Source organism: Psammomys obesus, unplaced genomic scaffold, assembly GCF_907164565.1.
Source record: "Psammomys obesus unplaced genomic scaffold, mPsaObe1.curated_primary_1811, whole genome shotgun sequence".
In the NCBI taxonomy this organism is placed as follows: domain Eukaryota; kingdom Metazoa; phylum Chordata; class Mammalia; order Rodentia; family Muridae; genus Psammomys; species Psammomys obesus.
The window spans coordinates 17,051,029-17,063,797 of record NW_026596120.1 but is presented as its reverse complement, the minus strand read 5'-3'; the positions used below and the strand labels follow the sequence as shown (position 1 = coordinate 17,063,797).

General features: G+C 43.0%; 1 protein-coding gene across 3 annotated transcripts in view; it reads left to right on the top strand.

Annotated features, from left to right (window-relative positions):
* The first annotated feature begins 5,718 nt into the window (after positions 1–5,718).
* The window catches only part of Rbm6 (RNA binding motif protein 6), a 91,418-nt gene continuing 84,367 nt past the window's right edge, over positions 5,719–12,769 (top strand). For 2 of the 3 annotated variants that reach the window (XM_055629610.1, XM_055629609.1), the window contains exon 1: positions 5,719–5,810. The gene's annotated coding sequence lies outside the window, so the exon portion shown is untranslated. Of the gene's footprint in view, positions 5,811–9,026; positions 9,089–12,769 lie in introns of those variants that run through there. The other variant, XM_055629611.1, reaches the window with a different exon arrangement.

The window sequence follows — 12,769 nt, the reverse complement described above, 5'->3', positions numbered from 1 at the left end:
AAACCTTTCAGCCAGCATGAGGTGCATATCCTTGGATATGAACACACAGAGGTGCAGTCTTAGTATCTTATTAAACAAGCTTTGTTCTTAAATCCTATCTTTCATAAACCTTGTTCTTAAGACTTTGTTTTTCAGGACAGGAATTACTATTTTAAAAAAAAAATCCATCCTAACTCAAAACACTTGAGAACTTGGGGACTTGTTGCCTCCCTGGTTTGGTGGCTATCAATCAAGATGATGGTGAGATCATGACATCTACCTTCTCTAACCCTAGGAAAGATGGCTGACAGTTCTGTGGCTACCTCACCCCAATGGGGGACAGCGGCTAAGATGCAGCAAGCCACATGTTGCTTATATCCCACGATGGTGTCAACCACATGATTCCTTAAGATAACCTAGATATACGGTTTTTTGTTCTTCTTTCTCAAGACAGGGTTTTTCTGTGTAGCCTTGGTTACTTACTTTGTAGACCAGGTTGGCTTTGAACTCACAGAGAACCACCTGCCTCTGCCTCCCAAGTACTGGGATTAAAGGCGTGCACCACCACTGCTGGGCAAAACAACTTTAGTATTATCCACATGCAAAAGACATTTGAATCCCTGCTGAACTGAACTCAATGACCTAAAAGCTCAGAGATAAATTCTGATCTCAGGCCATTAAAAGCAGTTGTGGAAAGCAGGGTTAATAGTGATGGCTGGCAGCTGACAGAGGCAGAGAGAGCAAAACCAAAACCAATAAACACAACACAGATACATTCAAAACAGACCAGTCAGAAACAACATGCAGTGGCCACCATCATTCATACATTCAACTGAGCCTGACCCATATTAGTGTCAGCACCCACATTTGCAACAAAACTTACAAACACGCCAGAAAACATGGACCCATATGCACACAGAAACAGACAAAATTTTCTAAACAACCAGAAAGAGATGGGCAGGCAACATATCACTTTTTGCCCTGGAAGGGAGAATATCTGGGTTCTGTCAATACCCTTCACTCTCCAGATCGGGATTCCACAAAAGTACCGGTGTAACTTGCCAGAAGAGGTCTCTGTGGATGCTTGCTGCTTTTCTCAGCATGGCAGTGTACTCTGATAGTCTGTGAAACTGAAAGCACACCTTAGAGCCTTGACATGTCTCATAATGTACAACTCCCAAGGTGGGCCTTCAGCTTCAGTATCCCAGAGTGAAGACTCAGCTTTAGAATTTGGATGGGTGGTCTGATCTCTTTGGGGCCTCCATAAAATGTTAATCCCACCAGATGAGAATAAAACCACTTCCACAATTTTTTTTAGAGCCAATATGAAACACGCTTTATTAAATACTAGCCAGGATGATGGACCCAGGATTCCCAGAGAATGGTCACAAATTACATTAGTCTGGTGCTTATAAAGGCAAAACATACAAGGCTATGTGCTTTCCACCTCCATCCACTTGGAGGCAAGCATACTTCCTGATGTACTTCCTGCCTACATACCTCCTACCTATATGTGATCAAGCTCATCGTGTGCATTTGAGGCAACCAACCTTGTTTACAGAAGTGAAAATACATGGCTTATTATCTTATATGAACAACATTCCAGAAACTTACCTGTCCTTGGGTAAGTGGAACTTACGGTTTTTTAAAAATAATTTATTTAATTCTTTGTGCCTTGGCATGAAGGTGTCAGAATACATGGGACTGGAGTTGCAGACAGTTGTGAGCTGCAATGTGGTTGCTGGGAATTGAATCTGGGTCCTTTGGAACTGCAGTTAGTGCTCTTAACCACTGAGCCATTTCTCCAGCCTCCGTTACAGTTTTATCTTTCTTGGGCAAATGGTTCTTACAGGTTAGAGGCACTTTTGTTTTATAGATCTCTTAAGCATAGTAATTTAAATTTAAACCATAACTTTAGCCGTCAAAACATCTTTGTAGCTCTCTCTTTCTCTCTTTCAGACAGGGTTTCCCTGTGTGTAGCCTTGCTATCCTGGACTCATTTTGTAGACCAGGCTGGCCTTGAACTCACAGAGATCTGCCTACCTCTGCCTCCCTGAGTGCTGGGATTAAAGGTGTGCACAAACGTGCCCGGCTACAACATCTTTAATCCTAGCAGAGGCAGGCAGATATTTGTGAGTTCAAGTCCAGCCTTGTTTACATAGTGTGTTCCAAGACAGCCAGAGCTATATAGTGAGACCCTGTCTCAGAAAACAAAACAAAAGCAAGAACAAAACCACCAGAACAACAATAACAAAAACCCCAAACCTCTCTTTGAGTTAAGTAAGATATGGTGTATACCTGTTATCTATAGCTATACCTGTATATACCTGTAATCCTAGCACTCTAGAGATCGTGGCAGCAGGAAAGTAGACTCCACTTTCAGGCCAGATCAACTACACAGCAAGACCTTTGATTATGTTGCTGTATGTCGGTGTTTCGCCCATGTATGGTGTATGTACTTCTGCACCATGCGCAAGCCTACTACCTACGGAGGTCTGAAGAGGGATTCAGATCTCCTGAAATTGGAAATGTGTGGTTGTGATCCACTTATGTGGGTCCTCTGCAAGAGCAATCGGTGTTTTTAACCTTTGAGCCATTTCTCCATCCTTAAAAACCACCTTGTTTTTTTTTCTGGGGGAGATGGCTACGTTGGTCAAGTACTTGCCAAACAAGTAAGAAGACCTGAGTTTGGCCCCTCAACACTTGGGTAAAGTTTTGGGCATTGCAGCTCCCATGTGTAATCCCCAGTGCTGGAGTAGGGTAGAAACTAGACCTGTCCTTGGAGCTTTCTGGCCAGCAGTCTAACTGAATTGGTGAGCTCTAGGTTCAATGAGAGACCCTTTCTCAAATAAATAATGTGAAGGTTCTAGAGGATGGCTTTGTGGTTAAAAGTACTGGCTGTTGTAGAGGAATTTTAATCCAGCAACATGGCTACTCTCGCTGGACTACAGACAGACCAAGCAGATCTCTGAGTTCAGTGCCAGCCTGGTGTAGAGCAAGTTTCAGATAATGTAAAGCCCAGGTCTTAGGAGACAGACACATGCAGATTTCTGAGTTCTGTTCAGGAAGTTCAGTTTAGTCAATTCATGGAGAGCCAGTGCAAGTGGAGCTGAGTTAGTGGCAGTTCAGTTCATGGAACTCATCGGCAGTTTTTTACAGGGAGAGTTTTACAGAGACAGACTGAAGAGAGAACAAGCTCGACTGACACAGGTGAAGAGAGATGAGCCAGAGAATGCGAATGAGTCAGAAGATTAGAATAGATTACTAGAGTTAGTGTGAGGCCAACTGGAGCATTCAGTCAGAAGCTGAGAGAAGCTAATTTGAGTCAATTAGCTTGGAGGGGAGTTTGAGCCAGAATAGCTGAGTTGAACCAGCCAGCCAGAGTTCAGAAAGAACTAGAAAGGGTGAGCTTATTCAGCATTAAGTCTCAGAGGCTGAAAACATTCTAGGCCTAGATTAGATTGTATGGAGTCTAGAAGCTTCCAGGACTAGAGCTAGGTTAGCAGACAGAGGCAGTAAGCCTCAGAGACAACAATTACATCAGGTGAATAAAGGTTACTTTTACAAGACGTTTTAGAGGTGGATTCTATTCACAGCCCCACATGATGGCTAGCAACTGGATTAATACCCTCTTCTGTCCTCTACAGGGTTCAGGCACAGGCATACACAGGCACAGGCAAATCACCCATTCACATAAAGTAACAATAAAAAATAAGGTGAAGTGCAACTGAGGAAGACACCTGGAAGCTGATGTCTGCCTTCCACATTCACACGCGCACAACCCTGCCAAACAAGCATGGTTGCACGCTGCAGTAATCCCAGTATTTGGCAGGTCAGGACAGAGAATCAAGAGCCCAGGACTAGCTTTCAGTCCATAGTGAATTGGAAATCAGACTGAGTTAGGAGAGACCTTGTCTTCTTGTTCTTGTTTCTTTTTTTTTTTTTTTGAGACAAGGTCTCTCTATGTAATCTTGGTTGTCCTGGAACTTGCTATACATACCAAGCTAGTCTCAAACACCATGTCCAGCCTGAAAGAATATAAATATATAAAAAATATATTTATATAAATATATGAAATATACTTATATAATATAAAAATAAATATATATTTGTATAATAGAAATATATATTAAATATATAAACTATATTTATATAAAGAAATATATCATAATAGAAATGTATATAAATATATTTTTATATATGTATGTAGTTTTATTTGAGACAGGGTTTCTCCGTGTAGCCTTGGCTGTCCTGTGCTCACTTTGTAGATCAGGCTGGCCTCAAACTCACAGAGATCCACCTTCTTCAGCCTCCCAGAGTGCTGGGATTACAGGTGTGTGTCACCTCGCCCAGCTTCATTGTTATATAGATTTTATCTATGTATCTATGTATGTATCTACCTATGCATGTATGTATCTATGCATGCATCTATGTATATATGTATGTATGTATCTACCTATGCATGTATGTATCTATGCATGCAAGCATCTATGTATATATGTATGTATGTATGTATGTATGTATATACCCATCTAGCTATCTGAGACAGGATTTCTCTTTGTAGCAGAGGCTGTACTGGAACTCATTCTGTAGACCAGGCTGTCCTCGAACTCAGAAATGCATCTGACTCTGCTTCCGGAGTGGTGGGATTAACGGCTTGCACCACTTCCAGGCTCCACGACCAGGTTTTGTTTTTTTTTCTCTTTTTAAGCAGCATTTATGGTAGTAGCACTTATTGATCTTTTATGCCCCACCTATGTACAGTCCCCTCAGAGGCCAGAAGAGGGCATGTCATTCCCAGGAACTGAAGGAAGATGGTTGTGAGCCGCTTGTGGGTTCTGGGAATGAACCTCTGGAAGAGCAGACAGTGCTCTAACTGATGACTATCGCTCCAGCCCTCCATCTTTGACCTTATAGTATTGAATTTACAATATCAGGTTTTATCCGCCGAAAACAAGCAGACATGGCACCAGGTGGCTGGGACCAGCAAGCCTCTCACAATGTAGACAATCTACCTCAGAACTTCCAGACAGTATTTTAAGATCATTAGCTGGAAGATTCTGGAAGAGGTGGCGAATCAAGAGTTATTCTGTCTCGTTTTCCGTTAGAGTTCGGATTTGCATTTTCTATGACGAGTCACGCAGGCTGGTAAGGACCTGTGGGAGCCGGTTGTACTTTCTTTCATGGGTTGAGCCACTGAACCTTTTACACGGATAACGTCTGCCTGGAGTTTCTAACCGGATGTCTATCAAAGGACGAGTCTTCGGGTCGCACTACTGTTTCAATTCAAGCGCTACTTTTGCACTTACTCTCTGGTCTCAGGTAGAAGCGTCTTAGGCACCCGAATGGCCAGCAGCCCTTTGCCTTAACGGATTAAGTCCGAGAAGATCCTCTCCCTTTTCTGCAAGGCCAGGACTGTCTCCGAGCACCTTGGGAGTAAACCCAGGGATGTCAAAGCCTCCCGCACACCTTGCACATTTGCGAGATCAGCACCCCAGAACAAGCCGTCACACCGCGGAGGCCAAACCCTAACTCCCAGCAGGCCCTACGGAGAAGCGTGCCCTCTCATTGGGCAGCGGCGGGCAGCGTGCCTTTCCATTGGGCAGCGGTTCCACCAGCCAACAAAGCCCCTGCGCGCAGGGCACGGCGGGAGAGGAGGCCGCGGGATTTGCGGCCGTACTTCATCTCCCGGCGGGCCCAGCGCTGAAGGCGGTGGCGCGACGCCTTTGTGGAAGCCGGACTCCACCGGGAGGAAGTTCCGGTCTCCGCGACGCTGGGTCCGTGGCGGCCGCTGCGGAGGAGGAGCGGGCCCCGGGGTCTGCGCTGCTTTGGTAAGGGCCGAGGCTGGGCGAGAGGGCGTGCCCGAGCTGCTGGGCTAGGGTCAGCGGTCCGGGCGGCTCCGGCAATCGCGGGCCCGCGCGGCCTAGAAGCCGTGACTTCGAAGACACGGGTCGGCCGCGGCCTCGCTCGCCCGCTCGCGGAGACAGGCTAGCGGCGGTGTGCCGAGGGAGGCGCCGCTCGCGGCAGGAACGCCCCGGAACGGTCGCGAACCCGGGGCGGGGCCCGAGGCGGCGGTAGAATTACCGGTCCCACCGCGGAGCGGCCAGCTGTGGGGCGAGGGACCTGCGCGTGGTAGCGGTTCCGGCGCTAGTTCTGTGTCGCTGCAGGCGGGCTGCTTTCTTTTTCTTTTCCTTTTCGTTTGTTATCCAGTTCTGAGACATCACTAGATACGGAGTTCTTGTGCCCAGCAAGTAACCTTGGCCGCCCACCCGGACGCCCAGACAGGAAGGTGCGAGGGCTCGGAACCTGGCCCACGGGCCCGTGGAACCGGGAGGCGGGCGAGGGTGACTGGTGGGTTCTGTACCCGTTGGGCGAATGTAGGAGGAGAGCGCTATTTTCACATATTCGTGCTTTAGATTCCTTTTGGCTTTGTAAATAATGTGTTTTTCTTTTAACTTTACAATTGATGTTGAACTAATGAATTCAAGTGTGGGGCTGCGTTTCTTAATAAAAACAAAAGGTTTGATTTGTAGGGCATAAGCTGGGGTGTTTTGGATTTTTGTCTTTTTCTTTTTTTTGTTTCCCTTTTCACATTCCAGGCTTGCCTATTAAGTTCAGACTAACTGGATATAAATGAAGGAGTTTAGTGGTTTTCTTTCTTTCTTTTTTAATCTGCCTGATCACCCAGGTCATTTTCTGGACTCTGGATTGTGCCTTAGCTTTGTTAGTTTCCAACTTCCTGTTGATTAAATATGCCACAGTTAACAAGCTTTTGAGGATCAAAGGGAAAGGTGTCAAGTCGAATTACAGCTAATGACAATGTGGAAATCCTGGAATTTAGGTGGATGTCAGGTTTGAGGTCCTCCCAAGCTGCATTGAGACACTTAAAAAACTGAATCTGAATTTTAACTCCATAACTAGTACACTCACATAAATACTTACCTATATTAGATCTGTAGGACTATATAGAATATATGTAGTCTATAATAAAATCTGTAAGATAGGTAGGACTTGGTCCTGAGCAGGCTTAACACCCTTGTCATTGACTCCTGGGCATTTTTAAAATACTTTCTTGGCAAGTTCATGAGCTGCAAATAACAGCCTCCTTACAGAATTCTGTTACCAGGCTTGAGTTTATTATTCTTAACTTTAGGATCTTAGGCTTTTGTAGCTCTTCACATAAGGAAGAACCCCCCCCCCCCCCCATCTATTTATTTACTTATTTTTTGAGACAGGGTCTATCATAGCCTCGGCTGGATTCAAACTAAACTTGCCTTAAACGTCTCATCTTTCCACTTATGCTTTCCAAGCACTACAATTGGCTGCTGTTATTCCTAGCCAAGGGAAGGCAATTAAATAAATGTACTCTAGGCTAACGTGCTCTATATACCCAGCTCTTAAATGAACTTTTCAAACAGAAAACTGCCACCATTTTTAGATGTATAAACTGATGTTAATGACTTGATTCAGAATCAGATAATAAAACTATTGAAAATTTTTAATTTATTTATCTATCTACCTACCTATCTATCTATCTATCTATCTATCTATCTATCTATCTATCTATCTATTTCAGACAGGGTCTCACTATGCAGGTCTCACTATCCAGGCTGGCCTGGAACTGGCTGTGTAGACCAGGCTAGACAAAACTTACAGAGATCTGCCTGCCTCTGCCTTTGGAGTATTGGGCTTAAAGGTGCATGCTACAGGCCTGGTCTGAGTGTGTTTAATAACAGTTTTGTCATGGTGTGTCATTTAATATAGTAGAGTTGATGACAACCACAGAGTTTCAGAAACAGACATTGAATCCCTGTATCCTTCACTAACACATTGATGCTTGACAAATTAACTTCTCTAAGCTTCAGTTCTTCATCTGAAATAAGGTTAATTAATGCAGGCATCACATATAGGGTTGTTGTTTTGGTGAGATAAGATTATTGTGGTACTGGATTTTTTTTTCATGTGTCATCATTAACAAGCTTGTGGTACTAGAAAAAGAACCCATAACTGTCCACTTTAGGCAAGTGCTCTCCCACTGAGTTTTGTCTCCAGCCCAAGATTTATTATGTAATATGTGTAATGCTCTTAGGACTGTGTCTGGTATACAGAAAGTGTTCACTAAATATTAGCTGCCACTGTTGCTTTTTTCTTTTCTTTTCAGATAACTGTATTTAGCCTAGGCTAGTTAAACTTACAGTTCTGCCTCAGTCTCTGAGGTCAGGACGACTTGTGGGAGTTGGGTCTCTCATCCTTCCGTGGGTTTTGTGAGGATCAAACTAAGGTTGTTAATAAGCCTGGCGGCAGGTTACCTACTGAGCCATTTTACCAGCCTCCACCTTCTTGTTTGATACAGGGTCTCTTCCTGGGACCTATGGCTTGCTAGTTGAGCTAGGTTGCAGTCATTGAATCCTCAGGATTCTCCTGTCTCCACTTCTCCAGTACTGAAATTACAAGCATGGACCATCACTCCACCTTTTTACTGTTGGTGCTAGGTATTCAACTCAGCTGTCTATGTTGCTCAGAAAGCAGTTTACCAACTGAGCTACTGCCCCAGTGAGACTGGATCTCATTAAGTATTTCTGGCTGGCCTAGAACTCAAAAAAGACCCACCTGCTTCTGCCTTCCAGTGCTAGATATTAAGGTCTGTGCCACCATGCCTGGCAACCTACCTTTTTTTTTTTTTTTTTTTTGATATTCATGTAGTCCATGCTGGCCTGGTGTTCTTACTGCTGCAGCCTGTGCTTTTAGAGTACTAAGGTTATAGGGTGTGTCACCTCGCTCTACATTGTTCATCTGTTAATCTTTAAAATTATACTAAGTGTATAATTTTGTATACATTGTAGCAAAAGTTAACTTTTGCCATTTTAATGTAAACAATTGTGGCATTAGTTTACAGCCATGTTGCAACCAAGAATGGCCGTTGCTAAAACTTTCTTTTGGGGGGGGGGGCGAGATGGCTCAGAGGTTAAGAACAATCTCTGCTTTTCCAGAGATCCTGAGTTCAGTTCCCAGCAACCACGGGGTGGTGGCTCACAACCATCTCTAAAGGGATCTGATGCTCTCTTCTGCCATGTAGGCAACCATGCAAACAAATAGAGTGCTCATATATGTAAGTAAAGAAATCTTTTTTTTAGGGCTTTTTTTTAAATCTTAATTTTTATTAATTATACTTTATTCACTTTGTATCCCCCACGTAACCCCTTCCCCCTCCCCTCATAGTCCCACCCTTCCTCTCCATTCTCTACGAATGCCCCTCCCTAAGTCCACTGATAGGGGAGGTCCTCCTCTTCTTCCTTCTGATCCTAGTCTATCAGGTCTCATCAGGAGTGGCTGCATTGTCTTCCTCTGTGGCCTCATAAGGCTGCTCCCCCCTCAGGGGGAGGTCTGTTCATGTCAGAGACAGTCCCTGTTCCCATTACTATGAAACACTTGGACAGTGAACGGTCTTTAAAAAAACTTTCATCTATCAGAAACTTCATAACCATTAAGCAAATAATTCCCAACTTTTCCTTGTAGCTCCTGATAACTTTTATTCTACTTTGTTTCTCTATAAATTTTGTGTTTCAAGTATAAATGGAATGATACAATATGGTCTTTTCTGTGATGGCTTGTTTGACTTAGTATAATGGTTTTAAAGTTGATTGATTGGTTAGTATGTATCAAAATTTTATTCCTTTTCTGATTGAATAGTATTCCATCCTTTGTGGAGAGGACTTAAAAAAGATTTTAAAAGACCTTATATGTGTGTGCATATGTGTGTGTATGTGTGTGTGTGTATGTATATATACACATACAGGTCTCTATGTGCGAGTGAGAGTAGATGCTTATGGAGGCCACCAGCATTGAACCCCATGGAGCTGGAGTTATAGGTAGTTGTCACCTGATGTGAATGTTGGTTCTCTACAAGAATAGTATTCACTCTTAACCATTGAGCCATTTCTCTAGCCCTTAGAGTATGTTAAAATAAATAAATAAATACACCATCTATTTTAACACTTGGCTGTAGTAAATAATGCTGTAAACATTGATGTACAAAGACCTTTGATACCTAGTTTGTTTGGTTGTTTTTGAAATATTCTATCAAACCAAACCTCAGGTTTTATACATCCCATGCTAGGCAAGCATCCTACTACTGCGCTACCCCATCCAGCTCTATTTTAACCTTAACCTTTTTTCTTAAAAAAAAAAAAATCTTGGGGGGGGTAAGGTTGTGAGGGACTAGGAAGAGAGGAAGGAGGGGCCAGCGATCAGGCTATAAAGTAATTAAATAAATAAATTAACGAAAAGAAAAAAGCCTTAACCTAAATTTAAATAATTAAATAAATGATGATGATGATAATTGGTGTTTTAAAATGAAAATCGCTCTGTACCTGACGCTGTCCAGCAACTAACTCACTTTCATAGCCCAGACTAGCCCTGAATTTGTGGGCATTCCTCCTGCTTTGGTTTTCCAGCTGCTGGAAGTGCTGGTGTGAGCTACTATACCTAACTTAAAAAATATATATATTGTGTGTTTGAGATAGGGTCTCATTAGCAGCTTGAGCTTTATGTAGCCTTATGTAGCTTTAACTCATGTAGCTCTTATTCTTATCCCCCAAGTGCTGGAATTCCAGGTGTTTATAGTCTCCTGTGGCAACGTGATATACATCTGTAATCCCAGTACTTGGGTGGCAGAGGTAGGAAGGTCACTGTAAGCTTGAGGAGAGCCTGGTTTACATAGAAGATCCAGTCCAGAACAAAAATGTGATATGGTCCAGCAGTTATAAATGTATCCAAAGGGGTTGGAAGCAGAATTTCAAACAAGTATTTGTATCCATGTTCCTACAGCAGTATTCATAATAACTAAAATATGAAAGCAACCTAAGGGCTCATTAATAGGCAAACAGATGAGCAAAATGACATCTGTGTGTATGTTTATACTTTCTTTGGAATACTACTCAGCCTTAAAAAGGAAGTTAAGCATCTGTAATCACCTCCTTTCTAAGCTTATGGACCAAGCTTTCTAAGCTTGTTAGCCTGTTGTATGTAGCACTAAACAACGAAGAGACCTGTTCAAAGGTTGTGGACGGTGAGTAGCTGCACCTGAGCTTTCTTCTGATGTCCATAGCTTGCAAGGCACACACGGCTTCAAGCTTAAGGTTGTGGACGGTGAGTAGCTGCACCTGAGCTTTCTTCTGATGTCCATAGCTTGCAAGGCACACACGGCTTCAAGCTTAAGTGAATGTGCGTATATACACATACACTCAAATGTGCAATATAGACAAAGAGCTTTTACAGTTTTTAGTATTTAAATTTATTTATATGGATGTTTTGCCTGCATGTATGTCTTTGTACCATGTGTGTCTGGTTCCCCAGAAGGCCAGAAAAAGTTGTTGGATTCTGTGGGACTGGACTTACAGGAGGCTATGAAGCATCAAGTGGGTGCTGAGAATTAAACCCAGGTCCTCTAAAAGAGTTTTAACCACTGAACTATCTCTCCAGATCAAATACAAGATTTTTAATGTGTCTTTTAAGAATTTTTAATATTTTGTGTGTGTGAGTGCTTGTCTGCAAGTATGTATATGCAATATGCACATGCCTTGTGCTTGTAGGGGCCAAAAGAGGGAGGGTGTCGGACCCCTAGAACTGTAGTTGCAGACAGTTGTGAACTGTACTTTTTAAAAATTTTATTTTTATTTTATATAAATTGGTGCTTTGCCTGCATGAGTGAGGGCGTCAGATCCCGCTGGAGCTAGAGTTATGGACAGTTGTGAGTGCTGGGAATTGAACCCCAGCCCTCTGGATAAGCAGCCAGTACTCCTAACCACTGAGCCACCTCCCCCAGTTGTGAACTATTATGTGAATGTTGGGAACCAGACCCAGATTCTGTGTAAGAGAAGCAAGTGCTCTTAACCTCTGAGCTCCAGCACCAAGGGAAAATGTTTGTTTATTTGTTTTGGTTCTTAGAGACAGGGTTTTTCTATGTAACAGCCCTGACTGGCCTGGACTCCTTTTGTAGACCAGGCTGGCCTCAAACACTCAAAGATCCACCTGCCTCTGCCTCCCTAGTGCTGGGATTATAGGCATGCACCGACCAGACCCAGCTAAGATAAAATGTTTTAAAATTGGGAGCTGAAGAGGTGGCACAGTGTTTAAAAGTACTTAATTGTTCTTCCAGAGGATCCAAGCTCCACAATTTCCAACACTCCTATCAGGTAGCTTAGAACCAGCCATGGCTCTTGACCACTGAGCCATCTTTCCAGCCTCCCCCACCCCGATTTTTTTTTTTTTTTTAGAGATGGTTACTCTGTTATGTTATAGAATAGCTAGATTTTTGAAGATGTCATGCTAAGTGAAATAATTATCAGCCATAAGAAAAGTACTGTATGATTTCAGTTGTTGAGGAACTCTGTAGTCAAAACTGTAAGTCAGTGGTGGCAACATGTCTTTAGTCTCAGCACTCAGGCAGGAGGCAGAGGCAGGTGGCTCTCTGAGATCAAGGCCAGCCTGGTCTACAAAGCCAGTCGAGGACAGCCAGGGCTGCACAGAGAAACCCCGTCTTTAAAAACTAAACAAACAAAAACCAAAAACACAAAGCAAAACTATAAATCATATGAAAAGTAGAATAGTGGTAGCCAGGAGAGGAGTAAGAGAATAATGGGAAGTTACTGTTTAATCCATAGTTTTACAAGATTAAAAGAAGTAAGACATAAATGTACAACATTATAAATGTATTTAATACCACCAAATTGAACTGTATATTTAAAAATACTTAACGTGGTAAGTTATTATGCATATATAACCATAACAA